The sequence below is a fragment of the Phalacrocorax aristotelis genome, chromosome 7 (genome assembly GCF_949628215.1).
Source record: "Phalacrocorax aristotelis chromosome 7, bGulAri2.1, whole genome shotgun sequence".
In the NCBI taxonomy this organism is placed as follows: Eukaryota; Metazoa; Chordata; class Aves; order Suliformes; family Phalacrocoracidae; genus Phalacrocorax; species Phalacrocorax aristotelis.
In genome coordinates, this window is record NC_134282.1 from 6517437 (window position 1) to 6535208 (window position 17772).

At 40.9% G+C, this 17772-nt stretch overlaps 1 long non-coding RNA gene across 1 annotated transcript; it reads left to right on the forward strand.

Annotated features, from left to right (window-relative positions):
* The first annotated feature begins 4351 nt into the window (after nt 1-4351).
* Nucleotides 4352-5673, forward strand: LOC142059542 (uncharacterized). Its single transcript, XR_012661402.1, has 3 exons — nt 4352-4409; nt 5054-5178; nt 5589-5673. It is a non-coding gene; the product is annotated as an uncharacterized LOC142059542 (long non-coding RNA).
* The last annotated feature ends 12099 nt before the right edge of the window (nt 5674-17772 follow it).

The following is a 17772-nucleotide window of genomic DNA, read 5'->3' on the forward strand; positions in this document are numbered from 1 at the left end:
TGGCCACATTTTGGCCGTGTTATGGGGCACCTGGCAGTAGAAAAAGATCCCTACAGGCGGTCCCTTCCTTATGTCAGGAGTGAGGATGCCTGCGACAGCACCATCGGAGACCACAGGTGGGGTCACGACCTGAAGCTTTGCTGGTCAGGGGAGTCTGGAGTGTGGTTCACCGATACAGCTGCAATGGCTCAGCAGAGATAAAGGAAGGAGGGTGAACCAATGAGTCCATTGCCTTGCAGTGAGCTGCTCCATGCACCTCATGGCTGGAATCAGGTACCTCCCTCTGTACTCTTCCTTGGCACCACTCAGATTTCCCTACCATTTCCCCATCCCTTACTGTAGAAACAAGGGGTAGGTTTTACTTTAGTATTTAAAGGTTTCATAATCCTTATTTGGAAGAAGGAATGTTTGTCTGTAATGAAAGGGAACCACAAAAGGTGCAAAATTAAATTAACAGAAGAAAGTTTATTCATGAAATTGAGTTTTCCTGTGTGTTTTGCTAATAGATGTAAAGGAGGAATATTGATCTCTGGCTTGTTCTCTTTGTCCAGCTGTATACAATAGTCTCTGTATCTATTTTCAACACCACCAACTTCACATTCCTTAGAAAGCTGAGCAGTTTCTTTATGCAGAATTTATTCCAGGAGATGTGATAGCCATCAAGTGGGATTTGAACCATGCCAAGGATCACATTATCACTTTAATCTGTGCTAAGCTATGCTCTGTTTATTCAATAGCTAGCACATAGCCATAGTCTGCCTTTTCCTGTAGTGACTGGCCTAGCAGGACTTAAGAGTGGGTCTTGTTCATTTTTCTTGGCAAGCAAAAGCTGCAACTGGTTTGCAAAATCTGATGGAGTGGATTATTTTTGTGTTTCTGTCCGCCCCCGGAAGTTTTCCATCTGCCCCATTGCTGTAAGTGGCCACAGAGAGTGGATTCAGAACAACAGATGCAGTGTGGGAAGCTTTGGTGGAAGGCAGGAGTGCAAATGTAGAAATATATCCATAAGCAGTACCGGCACGGTGTTAATTGGAAAATCTGGCCCATGTTCAGCAGGCATAGTGGCCCCTCTGGAGTAAGGACTGGTTTTATTATGTGTCATTATTTGCAGATGACATCTGGAATCCAAGCCTGTTATGCAGTAGACACATTAATAATATCCATTGAGTTTTTCCCTAAAGACTTTTCAGGCACTGCCTGTTATTACTAAAAGCTAGATGGTACTGATGAAAGTTCCTTTATTTCTGATTTTTGTGTTGACATGCAGTTGAAAACCAGTTGATAAACATTAACATATGAGAGTCTTCAGATTCTACTGGTAAACAAAATAAATAACAATATGTGCTAATGCATTGCTGTGTGCAGCATTCAGTACAGATGACACATGCTTCTTCAGTTAACATCCTTGTAGCTCGGCAAATGAAGGAAAAGGTCTCTTTAACAGCTGTCTCTTTACAAGATAAAATATGTCTGTCAGCAGTTGTTTGTTTCTATAGTCTGTATGGCTGTCTCTTTCCAAAATGATTTCCGGGGCACCCATGTTTCAGTAATTATAAGAGAAGAGTCTTACATCTGCACGGAGACGTCCTTAGGCTTTGATCCAAGTTCTCCTAACAGTTGCACACACAGGTACACGGTAGTGCTCTGTCAGTTCGTCACTGCAGTGATTTGCTAACAGAGATATGCTGAGTATATGTGGGTTAAAATCAGGTGAGGTGCTGATTCAAAGAATGATACTAATTTTTCTGCTTTTTGCTTTTTCTGACATTGTATTCCCAGAGACAGTCTTTTCTGTACTTTGGGGATGTAAACAATGAAATCTTATTGCTATGTTCACGAATATCTTTTGCTTTGACTAGGTAAATATTTGCTGAAGCTTGTAAGCATTCACTCATGCTAATGCTATGAAAAAAACATTGAAAACCCTACGTGTCTAGTACATAATCAACACATTATGGATATTTTGGAGAAAGAAATCAATGTAGAGCATGAATGAAGGAATATTTGTTAATATGAATACTTTTGGTTTGTTTTTTATTGGAGATCCTAAAGTAATTTACTTATAACTGGCTAATGAGCTTGAATAAATACCATTTGTCACTATTACCTCAGCTTCATAAAGCAACAATCAATTTGCTTTACTTTGAGAGAGCACGACAGTGTTTTGCTGAAATAGGAGCTATACAAGCAGAAACTAGGGCACGAGACCACTGCATGTAATTAATTAATAACTTGGAATTCATACGTCTTACCTTAAGAGACCTTGTCTAGGACTTTTTTCCTGACTGCAATTTTGGGTTTATGTGTGGCAAGTTGAGTACTGTCTGACTGAGCTCACTGGGGGCAACAATGTTAGTGTTGGACATCATTACGACCTAAGTTGTTAAAATTAATTAAGCTTCTAAAGATGCAGTTAGATACTTCTGCAAGTGAGCCATGGAGATTTGTATCTTCTTAAGCTGTCCCTCCTGTATTTGTTGCACCTCCCCTGACACCTAGCAAGGAGGGGTCGCAGAAAGGAAGGTCCCAGCTAAGAAAGAGGGAACGTTGGGGCACAACTGTAGGTTGAGTGTAAAAATTGCTGCTCCTCAGCCTCCTCCTCAAGCAGCATGGCTGTTCCCAGCTCTGCTGGTGGGACACTTCAGGGGCTCAACAGGACCTGAGCCTCCTGCTTCTTGTTTAGATCCAGCTGGAGTCATGACAACTGTAATTATATAGCAGCAGCCCTATGTGTCACTGAAATAAACACACACATACCCCTGCCCTGCTTTGATTTTTCATGTCTTCCAAGTCTTCTACCTTGTCTGTGTTTTGAGTATATTTTTTAATTTTCTTTGCCAACCTGATAGCTGTGGGGGAATTTGACAGGAGAAACCAATTATGCACAGTAATATCTTTATGAATGGTCTGGATGAGGGGATCGACTGCACCCTTAGTAAGTTTGCAGATGACACCAAATTGGGTAGAAGTGTTGATGTGCTCGAGGGCAGGAAGGCTCTGCAGAGGGACCTGGACAGGCTGGATCAATGGGCCAAGGCCAATTGTATGAGGTTTAAAAAGGCCAAGAGCTGGGTCCTGCACTAGAGTCACCAGTTCCAGCTCTTTCCTCTGGCAGGGGACTGCAGCATAAAATCCCCAAGGTTTCTATTCTAGGCTATTCCTGTCACTCTTTTATTGCTCTGATTAGAAGCCACCTGCCACTTCGGAGCCTTTGTTGTTCAGTCTTGAGACAATTCCGTTATTCAGCTTAAAGCTTATAGCTTCTCTACTATATATGCATTTCCTGCTGAAATCACGCTCTCCCTCCTGTTTTTATGCTGAACAAACTGAGTGGCAAAAACAGGCTCTGCCATTTCCCTGAGGATGTCAGGAAGTTTGCTGTGGTCCTAGTCGAGTCTGAACTCTTCTGTCTTGACCAGACCTGTGAACTCTGTTGGCAAAGAGGTTGCAGAGGGCCTTGTCTATTAGTATTAACACAACTCCATTTCCAGTACAAACACGTTTTTTGCTAGACCCTTAGCATATTTTTTTTTCCCTGGGTACATCACATTACTGACTAACGGCTGTTGATGCGTTCCTAGCAAGCCTTGGTTTTGCTGCTTTTTTCCTCGCCCTCCCACCTTCCTTTGTTGATTCCAGCGAGAGAGCCCACAGCATATTTTTATTACTGCCAAAATGGAAAGTCTTGCACTTTGTGCTATTAAATCCCACTCCTATTTCCCAGTCCTCTAGGGAGTCAAAGTCGTCTGGTCTGATATTCCGATTCACCTCAACTTTGTATCATCTCTGAATTTCCTTCAGAATCAGCTTCTCTTGCTGTATTTCAGCTTGTCTGTGGTGCAAGGAGAAAACAAAGAGATGGTGGCTTATTCTGTGGCAGAATCTTGTAAATAATGGTTGTTAATGCCAGTAGCACATATGCCATGGAGAAACACACGACGTTTGTTAAATACATAAACTGAAAGCAAGAATCTGAAAGACGCCAGCCCAGAAAAATGTGAAAGTAAAGAAGATGGAGAGACGCATGTGGATACAATCTGAGCCACTGGCTTTGGCGCATTGTGACTTTGGGTTGCATACAGTGAGCTGCTGCCTTGTAGAGCCGTGATTCTGTTGACTCCCAGTAGCTCTGCAGAAATTGTTCTTAGATTGCTGTCCTCCTTTCTGGACATGATCATAAAAACCACTAAAGAAAACAGCCAAGAGAAGAATCATAGCATCATAGAATCATTAAGGTTGGAAAAGAAGTATCAATGGTTTTCTCAAGGGGAACTTTAGTTTTAGTGGAAAATGTAGTTTCTTCGATTAAGTTGCCTTGAGGTATGAAAGTCGTCTCTTTGTTCACCTTTCAGGGAGTGGATGCAATTCAAGCATATATTCCGGATGCAGTGTGGTACGAGTATGACACAGTAGGTAAATGCAGAGGAAATTATGGGAGATTTTCTAAATGGCTATGTGATGAACTAAGATTGTCAGTCCTGCCTAGGTGACAGAGAGCTAAAGTAAAGGCCCCAGGAAAGAAAACGGTGAGACAAGGGATGAAGGGTGGTGGGTTAAGTGCATGAATCAGCACCTCAGGAAAAAGGCACAGAGGTGTGGAATGTAGCACAGGAGCTGGGAAGAGAGGCTGAGCAAAGACCGTGTGGGAAATAGAGTAAAGTAGAATAATCCTAGTCATAATACACGCGAGTCTGCAATTATTGGGTACTAACCTCACGTCTGCAAATGAGTTTCCCCTCCGCTGTGATGGTCCTTTGGATGGGTGTAAAAGGACTTTGTTCCCGTCAGATTCCCATATTCACATCAGACTCCCGACAGGGCTTGCTCTCTGCATTGACTGACCCAAAGCTAAACAGTGAGCGATGCTGATTTATGACATTAGATCATATTGATGTGCAGTTGTTTTACCTTTATGTGCCCATTGCACGTCGCTATTTGCATAACTTAAGCCTTTTCTAAAAGGAAACATTAAGTTGAAACGCAGGACTTAAGAAAACTTTCACAGCAGCGAGTAACACAAGTACCTGTTCTCTTTTACATCCCTGTCAATAAGGGGGCAAAAATGTCAGTGAGAAAACAATGGACCAGTATGCACCTGCCAGCGGACAAACTGGGACTTCACTTGAGAGGAGGCTTTATTTACCCTACTCAGCAGCCGGCTAACACAACCGTTGCAAGGTATGTTTCAAAACCAGATGCTTTTACCGTTAGTTAGGAATTTTTTCTTTTTTATGTTTTTTTCCCCAAGGCTGGGCTGAGGACTTTCAAATCAGCAGCAGCCCATTGCATTTAGAGATTTCACCTTGAAATATGGGAGCAACTGTGAGCCACACCAGACTTCCGCTACTCCTTATATTACAAGTTCAGTGATTAATTACAGGTTTATTTGCATGGCAATTTGTAAACTTGCCATGTATTTTAATCTGTTTACATGAAAAGGAAAGGCAACCAAGGACTGATATCGAAGGCAATTCTCAAAGCATTGCAACCGCACTGAGTGTCATGTTCTGAAGTTGAACATGAAGGATGTATTAAGACTGCTTAGATATTTGTTATACGTGTAAGACAGAGAGTCCGTCTTTCCGCAGCCGCAAGAATCCAATGGGACTTATAGTTGCGCTGGATGACAACAATGCAGCTTCTGGGGACTTGTTCTGGGATGACGGAGAATCTGCAGGTGAGCAACTCTCAATAGTGCAATAACTATGATGGGCAAAGCATTAATACTTACAGGTTTCAATCTTCCTGCTGATTTCATGGAGCAAGAGTAAGACATTGTAGTAACACGCTGTGAATACTTGCTCATGTGTCAATAGTTTTTCACCAGTTCTAAATGGAAAACTGTGGAACACTATTTTTAATTTATTTTTTTCTTCTTCATGTTTCAGTATAGCCTTCAGTACGTAAAGGTTTGGTACATTAGCATGCTGGCTGTTAAACCATGCTGTCAAGACTGATATATGTTCTGGTATATACCCAAATTAGTTTCAACGGGTGCAAGAACGCACATAATTAGTGTTTGACACTAAAAATTGGTAGAAGATGAAAAACTAGCACTGTTACTGACTCTCTGGAATTATTCAAATTGCTTGTGAAAACAGTAGAAAATTTGTTAACCCGAAAATACGGTATTGGAGACGATGTATTTTTGTTGCATGCATGTTACATGCATGTCTAAGGAACCCAGAGTTCATTCCAGAGCCATAGAAAGAGCCTTTCCATTATATGTAGATATATTCTTCATTTTAATCTTGAGATGAGGGAAATTTTGAAAAATGGAGTGGCTTGAACAGTGGGCTTTTCTGTGGGATTTCTGAGGATTTAGTTAGGCATCCTGTTTCCATTAAGCTAAAAGGATTTGGGGTACTTAAATCCTTTAGGCTGCTTTTGCAGCCTTTGTCCTTTACTACATACTCATTAGAAAAGTCAGCAAGCAGTTCAAAGGGTTACTCTGAAATTACTTTTTGAAGAACTTGTACAAAATACTCAAACTTGTATCAAAATCATTTAAGGACTAGTATTTGACAGATTTTTTTGTTTTGTTTGCCATGAACCATAACGTTCAGAGCTAAGGACTTTGGTTCTGGCACATGCCCGTTAATACTGTTGCATTCCAAGTAGACCCAACCTTCTCTAATTCATGTCCTGCTGTATCCATAGACTGCTGTCAATGGCAAAAGTGTCCGAGCTTTCTTTAGCTGGAATAAAGTGTAGGTTATAAAATAGGGAAATCTGCAACAGTAAGAATGTGCAGATAAGAATGAGGTTGGAATAACATTACCACAGAGGTAAAATAAGTAACGCTACAAGATTATGTACATGTTTAATGTGACCTGCTTAGTGGATGAGGGGAAGGCTGTGGACATTGTCTACCTGGAATTTAGTAAGGCCTTTGACACTGTCTCCCATAGTATTCTCCTGGAGCAGCTGGCTGCTCACGGCTTGGACAAGTGCACTCTGCGCTGGGTTAAAAACTGGCTGGACGGCCGAGCCCAGAGAGTGGTGGTGAATGGAGTCAAATCCAGCTGGTGGCCAGTCACGAGTGGTGTTCCCCAGGGCTCAGTGTTGGGGCCTGTCCTGTTCAATATCTTCACTGATGATCTGGATGAGGGGATTGAGTGCACCCTCAGTAAGTTTGCAGGTGACACCAAGCTGGGTGGAATTGTTGATGTGCTTGAGGGCACGAAGGCCCTACAGAGGGACCTGGACAGGCTGGATCATTGGGCTGGAGCCAACAGTGTGAGATTCAACAAGGCCAAGTGCTGGGTCCTGCACTTGGGTCACACCAACCCCATGCAATGCTATAGGCCTGTGGAGGAGTGGCTGGAGAGCTGCCTGGAGGAAAAGGACCTGGGGGTGCTGGCTGACAGCCAGCTGAACATGAGCCAGCAGTGTGGCCAGGCGGCCAACAAGGCCAATGGCATCATGGCTTGTGTCAGCAATGGTGTGGCCAGCAGGAACAGGGGGGTGATCATGCCCCTGTCCTCGGCACTGGTGAGGCCCCCCTCGAATACTGTGTTCAGTTGGGGGCCCCTCACTACAACAAGGACATCGAGGTGCTGGAGTATGTCCAGAGAAGGGCAACGAAGTTGGTGAAGGGTCTGGAGAACAAGTCTTATGGAGTGGCTGGGGAGTGTTTAGTCTTGAGAAGAGAAGCTGAGGGGAGACCTTTATCGCTCTCTACAACTACCTGAAAGGAGGTTGTAGCGAGGTGGGGGTTGAACTCTTCTCCCTAGTAACAAGCGAGAGGACGAGAGGAAACGGCCTCAAGCTGCACCAGGGGAAGTTTAGGTTGGACATTAGAAAAAAATTCTTCACCAAAAGGGTTGTCAAACATTGGAACAGGCTGCCCAGGGAGGTGGTTGATTCTCCATCTCTGGAAGTATTTAAAAGAAAGGTAGACGTCGTGCTTGAGGATATGGTTTAGTGGTGGACTTGGCAGTGATAGGTTAGCAGTTAGACTTGATGATCTTAAGGGTCTTTTCCAACCTTAACAGTTCTATGATTCTATGATTCTATTCTATGAATTTATAATCCTGAAATCAGGTAGAGATCCTGCAGACAGTGATTCACGGTGGTATTTTGTCTAACCATGTAGGTCCACACATGGTGTCTGAATTGGTGCATTCTTACCTATCTCTTCTGATACAACTAACCATCTTCTAGATACTTAAGGTGTCCAGTTTCTCTGGTTTATCCCCCATTTGCTAAAAGCTACCTTTATCCTTAGTCAAAATATACTTGTTTCACTTGTGCAGGGCCCAGGGCTCTGACTAAGTTTCTGTTCAAGCAGGCAACTCTTGGGATTCAGAACTTCATTCCGCCTTCCCTAGTTGCTCAGCTACCTTGTCCTCTACTGGAGGTCAGTGTCCTTCTAACAAGAGCTGCAGAAGGGAAAACGTGGTTGTGTTTCACTTCCCATGCCTCGGCTGACACTGCGAGGTTTCACTCTGGGAGAAGGTTGGGACAGGCCGATTGAGGGGCAAGGCTAGGAAACACTCGACTCTGTTGACTGGAGTACCTCTTTCAATGCCTTCAGCTTCACCCACTGGTCTCCTTCAAGTATGAAATTCCCCATTAGATATTTCCTAGTAGAACATAAACATCAGAAATTTCAGCTCAGAAATCTCTATTCAAGGCTTTCTGCACCTTGCAGAAGGAGATGTTGGTGGAGGTTATTGTGCAGTCTGTTAGTGGGGCAACTGCAGAAAATGTCAAAGTTAAGATACTTGTTCTCCAGAGGTTAAGTGGTGGCAATACTAGAAAATTGATTGGAAAGCAAAAAAAACTTAGAAAACATTATACATTCCACCTGTATAACTCCCTTTTGTTATTTCAAGTATATCAAATATACCTCTCAGAAAAACTTTCAAGTCTCTACTCTTTTAAATTTTGTGGAAGTTTGGGATGTTCCTAAGAAATAGAGCTGTGATTTGGCTGATTATTGCTGCCATAAATATTGAAGGCCTTGGGTGGTTGCTATACGTATGGGTGACAGCCCTGTGTACTCCTTTGTCAAGGCCTAAAATAACAAAGCTATTATTGGGCTCACTTCTGTTGAGAAACAAAACAATAAAACATCTTATGACTTTATTTCCTGCCCAAAAGTTACAGGTTGCAGTCTTTTCAGGGAAACCATTTACAATTTGCTTGTGATGACAGTATTTATCTTTTTGTACATGGAAAAAAATGCCAGATTGCTTGACTCAACTTTTGTATTTCTTTTTACCAGTGGTGTGTGATTTCCCCTTTTAAGGTTCCATGGCACAGATTGTTAATATTATTGTTGTCTTTGCATGAAAAGCATTTATTTAGTGTATTTTTAAGGATTAACCTTGAGCCATAGCTCTAAAATTAAGAGAAGCTAAGAAGGAATAACAGCAAACTAAAACCGTAGTATATTTTAGAAAAGCTTTTTTCAAATAATTTTTTGAAAACTTTGGAAAAATTGGGTCTCCTGGGAGACTGCCCTAAGGAAAAAAGAAGTGTAAGAGAACTGTCAGTTCCTCAGAGAAAAAATGGTAAGAGCAGAACTGAAAACTTCCAGATGGAAAATTTAGTGAATTATTAATATAGCTAAATCATGAGCTTGTCTTTGGCCTGAAGAAGAGAACATACAGAGAGAGCAAACCAAGTCAAGTTACTATGACATATACACATATATGTTAATACGCGTAAATTTATGTGTAATTTAAATTCCTTCATTCCTGAGGAAAGTGGTTATTTGGCCAGAAAATATCTTCTTAGGATCACAGTGCAAAAAACAATGAGTAATTGTTCCTTTTAACTTTGGTTGGCCTTGGCTAGGGAGACCAATCTGCTTACAGATTTCATTCCTCTGCACAGAATGAGCTAAACAGAAGTCTAGAAGAGAGCTGCAAGAACAGTTACAGGTCTAGAAAAAAATGCCTCATTTGAAAAAGTTATCTAAAATGCAAGAAAAGAGAGGAAATACTAAAGAGGTTTTGAAAAAGTAAAAGGCTGTTACTGGGAGGCAAATAACCTCCCGCATTCCCGATGAACAGGGAAAAAGAAAGGGCTTTAATTCCTTTCTGTGAGAAATGGGAAATCCTCTATCACAAGGGTAAAGTTAATGAATCTTAAATTCTGAGCTTTAAAATAATGCAAAATATGAATCAAGACTTGAGAACAAGGTGAAACCACCAATAAAACTGGAAAAATAACCTAAATATTTGAACTGGCAGCATGTTAAAAATACAAAGTCATTTTTGCCCTCATTGAAATATATAATTTTATATTATTTTGCAGGTTGTACAAAACATGCTCAGTGCAGCCTCTGAACACAGGAATGGTAAATATTAGCTATTCATTGGTCTCTAGCAGTGTCACAGACTGGTTTTTAATGCTGTTCCTTTCTGCACAGCAAGTGTAGCTTCTTTATCTTTTAGGTGCAACTGAGAGTAAAGCCTACATTTACTATGAGTTTACAGTTTCCAATGTAAGTATTTTATTTTAAATGATCTTATTTTCATTTTCAGTTTTTATCAAGAGTATCTTCAAAGGGCATTCTTTTCTCCCTCCTTATTCTCCTGTAATATTTACTGCGAAGCAAACTATTTGACAAAGTCAAAGAGGAGTCATGTTCAAATTACTGTAATCTGACTGGGATGAAAATCTGCTATTGTCTTTTCTTGTCCCAGTTGATATAAGTATCTAAAAAGCTCCTGTCCCCTTTCATGTAACAAGCTCAACAGCAGTATTTATTGAGCAAGAGAACTATAAAGCATCAGTGGTAGCTAAAACAGAGTGAGAAAGGAGGTGAATGTAGTATTTCAGATTTGATAATATATTTTTGGTATTAATATCAATAAAAGGTTTAAATGTTGTCCCAGTCCCTATCCAACACAAGAAAAATGTGAACAACTTGGCTGTGTCTGGGAAGTAAGTAGAAATGATTTCTCTAAACTAACGAGACAGAAATTTTCCCAGAATCATAGCTTTCTCTTTACATATATTACAGTGGGAAAAGCAGTCTGGCAGATTTGTCAGATTTAAATAGAACAGGGGCACAGACATCAGCTGGCCTGTACTAGCAGATTTATTTACCTCACGAAAACTAAATTAGCTGGCAACCATGTTATCTCTTCCAAAGTATATCAGAAATTGAGGAAAAAATGTGGTATTTTTTGAAAGATGGAAAGAAGCAGTATTAGTGTTTTGAAAAAATAGAATAGCTTTGAGGTCAGCATCTTCAGCTTCACTGGCACTGTGGCCTGCAAGGCTTATCCGCTTTTTCTCTCGCCTTCATAGTCACTGAAGCACATTTTAAGTCAAATCCTTGAATCCCCCAGAAATTTTTGATTCGTATGTGAACTTAATTGTTTCTATCTGTGTCGAGGAGGTATATCCATATCACAACCCTGACATGCAGTTCTTTACCAGAGCGTTTTATTTATTAATATCTCATGGCATACGAGAGCAGTGTGCCTTGGCAGGGTTGAACTTTAGAGGGTCTCTCCAAATAAATTCCTCCGTGCTCCTCTAAACCTAAATTTTACCGCTTAGACATTCTTTGCTAGCTACTCTTGAACCAGCCACAGCTGAAGTGCTTGATGGACGTCCTGATTTTGTTGAACTATTGGGAATACTTTTTGTAATTTTGGACAGTTGGAAATGGCTTTTGATGTGAAATGGAGCTCTGGTCCTGTTATGGGCTGGGTATGTTTTGAACACTTGCTCAGTTAAAAGGTGCTTTGAATTTGGTGGTGACAGATGAATAAATATTCATTAGCAATTAGGAAGTGCGGAGCAGGCATAGTTTCATTTGAACAACTAGGCACAATTGATAGTACGTATCCAGAGGTGGAAGGGTAATGCATTAACCTACACCAGCTCATCTAACCTCCGAATACCTAGTCTGAGTGTCTATGCTCAGCTGTAGCAGGAAACTGAGAGTAATTCTGATCTTGCTGTCAGGAGACCTTAGATAAATAGGATGTAATTCTCAGTGGATATTTTAAGGATAATTCATGTGAATAAAGCCATGGGAAAGGTCTCATCTGATGTTGCCTGAATATCTGATTAGTTTGGGGTACATCCATTTATTATCCTCTCATTAGCATTTATCTATACAGGCAAATACTTGAAATACTTAGCTTTCTTAGTTTGGCTTTATTTAAGTACTGGTGTAAAGTAGTACTAATTAGCAATTATTTAGTAATCATTTATTAAAATACTCCTTTCCCTACTTTTGTATTCAGCTATATGTAATAGTTTCTTAGGAATCATCAGGAAGTTAATATTCAGACATGGAACTTTCCCCTCCTCACCCAGTTCATTCTGTATATGGATGATGTGGCAACATGTACAAATATTGTAGCATGTGCTAAATTAGATATACTCTGTTTATATAGTCTTGGTATTTTCAAAATCTGCAGAAAATTAATATTCTGTGTGTATATTCATATGGCCAAAACTTTCATCAGTTTGTTTAACATGCCTGAGATACCTCTCTTCTCATCCTAATATCTTCCGTTCTTCAGTTCAGCCAGCAGTGGAGCTACCTAGAAGAAGAAAAAGCCCAAAGCAGCTCAGGCACGTCTACACCTGCAGGTGCATCCCTGACTGTGTCAGGACAAGCAGGCAAAGTCTTTATTTTGAGTTTAGCAGCTTTAAAACCACTGACCCTGAGCGGACACGATTTTCAAGGTATGTTTTAAAGAGAGTTTCCCCAGTCTGATACGAAAGATAGTTATTGCTCACCTCTCTGGGGAGCAATTCTTGCAATGCCAGTTCTGAGGATTCATCCATATACATGCTAGGTTGTGCAAGCCTAATTGCAGACCTGCATTATGAAATAGGATGGCCACGGTGCTATTTCTCATAGAGTTTAATCTGGATGTAATTACTCGCCATCGAGCGTTTCCTTGTCCCAACGCATTCAAACACAACATGTTGCCTTTTCAGCAGAGATTTCTATTACAAGGCAGCCACCAAGGCCTTCCTGGGGCGATGCTCTGCATTGTGAACGAGAGCAGTCAATCAAAAGGCAGCGCTCGGGTATTCATTCACAAGGCAGAATGGAGAACAGGTCTGATCATTTTGGTCAGCAGCTGGGAACAGTAATTACTCAACGATAATCTCAATAATTACTGTAATTAAAATATAAAATAGTTTTTGTTTCTAGGTTTTGCTGGGATGGCCTGGGTTGCTCCCGGCGTTGATATTATTTTTGCCTTCCTCTATACATCTAGTGAGGGAAAATGAATATAGTTTTTTAACACTGTTGGTTTAAGAAGGGCTCAATTATGCCCTCTATTTAAAAGAAATCTAGTAGTAGTGAGAAGGGGAAGCAGTGAGTTTTAAAATGCAACCCGTGTGCACATGCCTTTACTTTTAAGAATTTATTTTCTCAGTTCCGAGGCAAACGTCGTTATCTGTTCCTTCCTGAAGAGTACCCCGGCCTGCTCTAGATAAGGTCTGATCTAATGATAATCTACCCGTGTTGTTTCATTTCCAATTCAACGAGTAAGCAAGGAAAGAGTGTTTCTTTATAGGTCTTAACGACCTTAAAGCCCTTGGTAACTTTGATATTAGCATAAAGAAGGAAAATATCAAGGCTGCTTGAATTTCTGACTGAGCGGGTGTTCTACCTGGCAGCGTGCCATTGCAGCTGCCAGTCAGGGCAGGAGCGAAATTACTGACAGGACAGGAAGGAACGTCTGATACCTCTGCTCATAGAGGTCACGTGCGATTTGGGCATCCCAAGGAGAGAGTAATTTAATGCCAAGAGGAATATTACCATTGCTTCTGTGTATTAAGTATGAACTGAAAGGCAGTGAAATATTTTCTTGTTTTGAGAGGTACCATAACAGAACTGACTATGATAGCTTACACAGCTTATACAGATATTCTCGCACTTGACATTTATAGAAAAATGTGAGTTTTTAAAAAAATTTTTAAAAAAATATATCTCAGCTCCCGATTTATTCTTTGGTACTATCTGAAGGAGTAATCATGCAACTGAAGTCATGTTGCAGTAAGAATGTGTTCTAATAGTAAGCCACGCAAACAAGAAGATTGTGTGCACGCAGAACTTCACAAAAGCCAATAACTTAAAAGTGAACAGCAATTTTTTATGTAACTGTAATTTCCGTTCTCCATTGTTAGGCAGGAGGAGCTTCTGGATATTGGCTTAACACTGTTCTTTCATAATGAGGGTTTTGCATAGACTTGAAAGCCAGAAGCCTTACTAGGGACTACAGGAACTGTTTGGAGGTGAATTTGGGCTTTGTGACATGAGTAATTGCTTTTCTTGGACACAGGTTTGACTTAGTCCTGGAGCAGAGAGCTGGCACCTCGGGTCAGCAGGACACTCGGGCCGTGCTCATCCTTGAGCAGTTCTACGCACAACATGCACTTTCTCTACATTTGAAGTTTTAGCTGCAACTGCCAAAGCATTGCTGAAGTAGAGTAAACCAAGCAGAGGCTGAAAATGTTTGATAGTACGTTACAAAGAAATAAAAGATCCTAGATAACTTACTGTTTGTCTTGGAAGAAATAATTACAGCACATTAGTCTAGTTTAATTGCTACGGTAATTTAAGTGACTTGTGTATTTTTGCTGTAATTATAGTGTCACTAAAGCTGCAAATCCTGTAGAAAAATAAATAAATAGTGCCTTATTGAAGCAGCTGTTTAGGCAGTTATTGCGGAGCTAGCATTGGAGAGCCGTGTGCTTTAATCAGTGTTGCTTTCTAACTAGTACTGCGTTTTAGTATTTTGCTGTAATGAGTCACGGTATGTGCGCACGGCTGCAAAGGAATTGTCCTAAGAAAGTGGAGCAGTAATGCCTCCATGCCAGGCACACAGCATAGAGCAACGGCATATGCTGCACAGAAAGGTGCTTGTGTCCTTGGTGGAGCAACTAGGAAGCATAAATTCTCCTCGACTCAGCTAATATTTAAATTTTTTCTCTAAAGCTTACTTGGTTACATGTGCAGGTGCTCTGTGGCAATGGCCAAGGCTTTATGTAAGAAAATGATTTATATTTTTTTAATTTTTTGAGGAATGTGGTTAATTGTTGAATATGTATTATCTCTGTAACCACTAGCATACCAAAGGTTGGAAAATATAATTCATTATTTTTCCTTTCATGTATGATGGAGTCCAGTCTCTTTGGAATATCTTATGTAAGCTGATGACTTATTACCTTACATTTAATAATCTCGATGCTGTGCATGAATGTGTAGTATTCCAATTGGATTATTTTTAAACTTTCAGACAGGAGCTGATATCTCTGGCTTCTTCAAAGACTCGGAGTATGAGCTGTGTCTTCGCTGGATGCAGCTGGGCGCATTTTACCCATATTCAAGGAACCACAATGAGAAAGGAAAAAGGGTGAGTTGCCAGGTGTTCACAGTTGTTAACGGCTGGGCCTTTGCAGCACACGTGTAGAGACCAGCCAGGACATTGCACAAACTGGCCTGGCTCAAGCAGAAGTACATTCCAAGGTAGATGGACAAGAAAAGAGCACGTTTGGCTCTTTATCAAATAAATGTCTGTCTTTATATGCTAGCTCTGCTGTAAGCCTCCCCCTCACCTGGGAGGCCTTCTGCCCACAGAGGGGCTGCTCTGGGATTTAGACCACTTGAAGGAAGCATATTCTAAGTTTGCTTTGACTGAATCCAACTCCGACATCTTTTCCCCCGTATGCTATTTTTGTTTAAACGCACTACAGCAGCCAGACTAAAATAGAGCGCTTTTATGGCAAACGCACTTAAAGGAGCAAAACTGACCTTGGTGCTCTCAGCCCTAATTGCCCATAATTATACAACAACTGAGAAAATGGAACAGTGTAATAAGATTCCGGGGTAAGACCTGGCAATTTCCTTGCTTTGCACATTTGCCACCATCAGATATTATATGTCTTTTAAGAGTAAAGGAAAATAATCGCCTAAATGTAAGGCTGTGCTGGCTAAGGACTATATTGTAGAAAGCTGTAAAAGAAGATAACTGGAAAAATAAAAAAAAAAAAAGAAAGAAACAGCACTTCTCTTCCAGTTAAAGCTTGAGGTCTAGCAGCGTAGAGCTATTTACATGGCATATATCTAATGGATTAAAGTCTCCTTTTCAAAAACGGTGTGATTTATCTTGCAGCGGCACACCTTTTGATAGGAATTTAAAGCCTTTAAAAATGCAGATTGAGGGTTATCAGGTTGCTTCCAGTCTTACCCAATTTGCCAAGGTATTATTCAATACATTTAATAAAGATTGGAAGTGCTCCCTGACATCAGTCATTAGTGCTTCGGTCTCTTCTTGCAAGTCCTGAGTGCTGCCCTGCAGAAAAGAGGGATCATAAATTATGTACGCTGGGATGTGCCACACCCTCGGGACACTTTGCATTAAGCATTTTTTACACTACTCCCCCCAGGCTTTCCTCACGTTCCCCTCTTAGGGCTGGAGTGATAGCTACTGATTTCAGCGTCACTTCCTCCTTAATTGAAGAATAAATAAATGAAAGTGCTCCAGTTCTGAGGAGAAACTTCCTCACCTTTTTCTTGCTTTGTTGATTTTTGTCTTTTAAGTTTTGTGAACAGAACAATCCAGCTTGAATAACAACGGTCTCTTCTCTTTCAGAGGCAGGATCCTGTGTCCTGGAACTCAACGTTTGAGGAGATTTCCAGGAACGTGCTGAATATAAGATACACCCTGTTACCCTATTTCTACACATTAATGTATGACGCCCATGCCCATGGCAGCACTGTGATCCGCCCCATACTCCACGAGTAAGTGCAACTCCTTTGCTCTCCCTATCAGGAATTTCCACTAAAGCTTTTGTAGTTACGACCCTCCTGATAATAAAATTTTCTTTTAGCTACGGCAATTTTCCTTTCAAGAAGACGACACGAGATTGAGAATATGAGTTTTCAATATCAAGCCTCACTTAATCAACACTCTTGAAAATATTAGGTAGTTACTCCTGCAGAACAAGAGTATTTGCAGTAACATCTGATTAATCTGTGCAGCAAAGTATGATCATTTCATTGTAAAAAAATAAAAAGCAAACTGTAAAGTGAGACCACTTCCATAGAAAACTTTTTTGTTTTTTCTTAAATAGGATGAAGATATTGGCTTTAGGGGACAATTCAGGGGACAAAAACTTTTACCAGCTCCTTTGGAGCATATCAACCTCCATATTCGAGGCGGATACATCCTTGCTTGGCAACGACCTGCTAATACAACTTTTTACAGGTAAGATTCAGTGAAAATTTAAGATTCAGTTTTGCACAATTACATATAAATACTACCAGCCCTCAGAGAAGCTACACGCACGGCAGCACTGGCTCTTTATGGCTTCCTTTTCTTTTTGGTTTCCTCCTAATGTCTCCCTTAAATCCAATAGTATAGGCTTAGGAAGATGACTATGGGACATCAACTGAGTGGCAAACAATGTTTCTTAAAAAAAAGATATTCTGACATTTGATAGACATGAAATGTGATTGGCTGAGGAAACCGAGGAAACATTGTTCTGTTTTCCATAGCCGAAAGAACCTGATGGGACTCACCGTCGCTTTGAATGACACTCTGTTTGCCGAAGGACAGCTTTATTGGGATGACGGGGTTCGCATCGGTATGTATGATGCTTCATGCCCTCATAAGTGCCTTCTTGCTGCGAGGATGGTTGAACACAGCAACAGGTTGCCCAGGGAGGCTGTGGAACCCCCACTCTTGGAGATATTCAAAGCCCAAGTGAAAATGGACAAAGGAAAACCCAAGGGTATGAAGTGGGGAGAGATGAAACAAATTACAG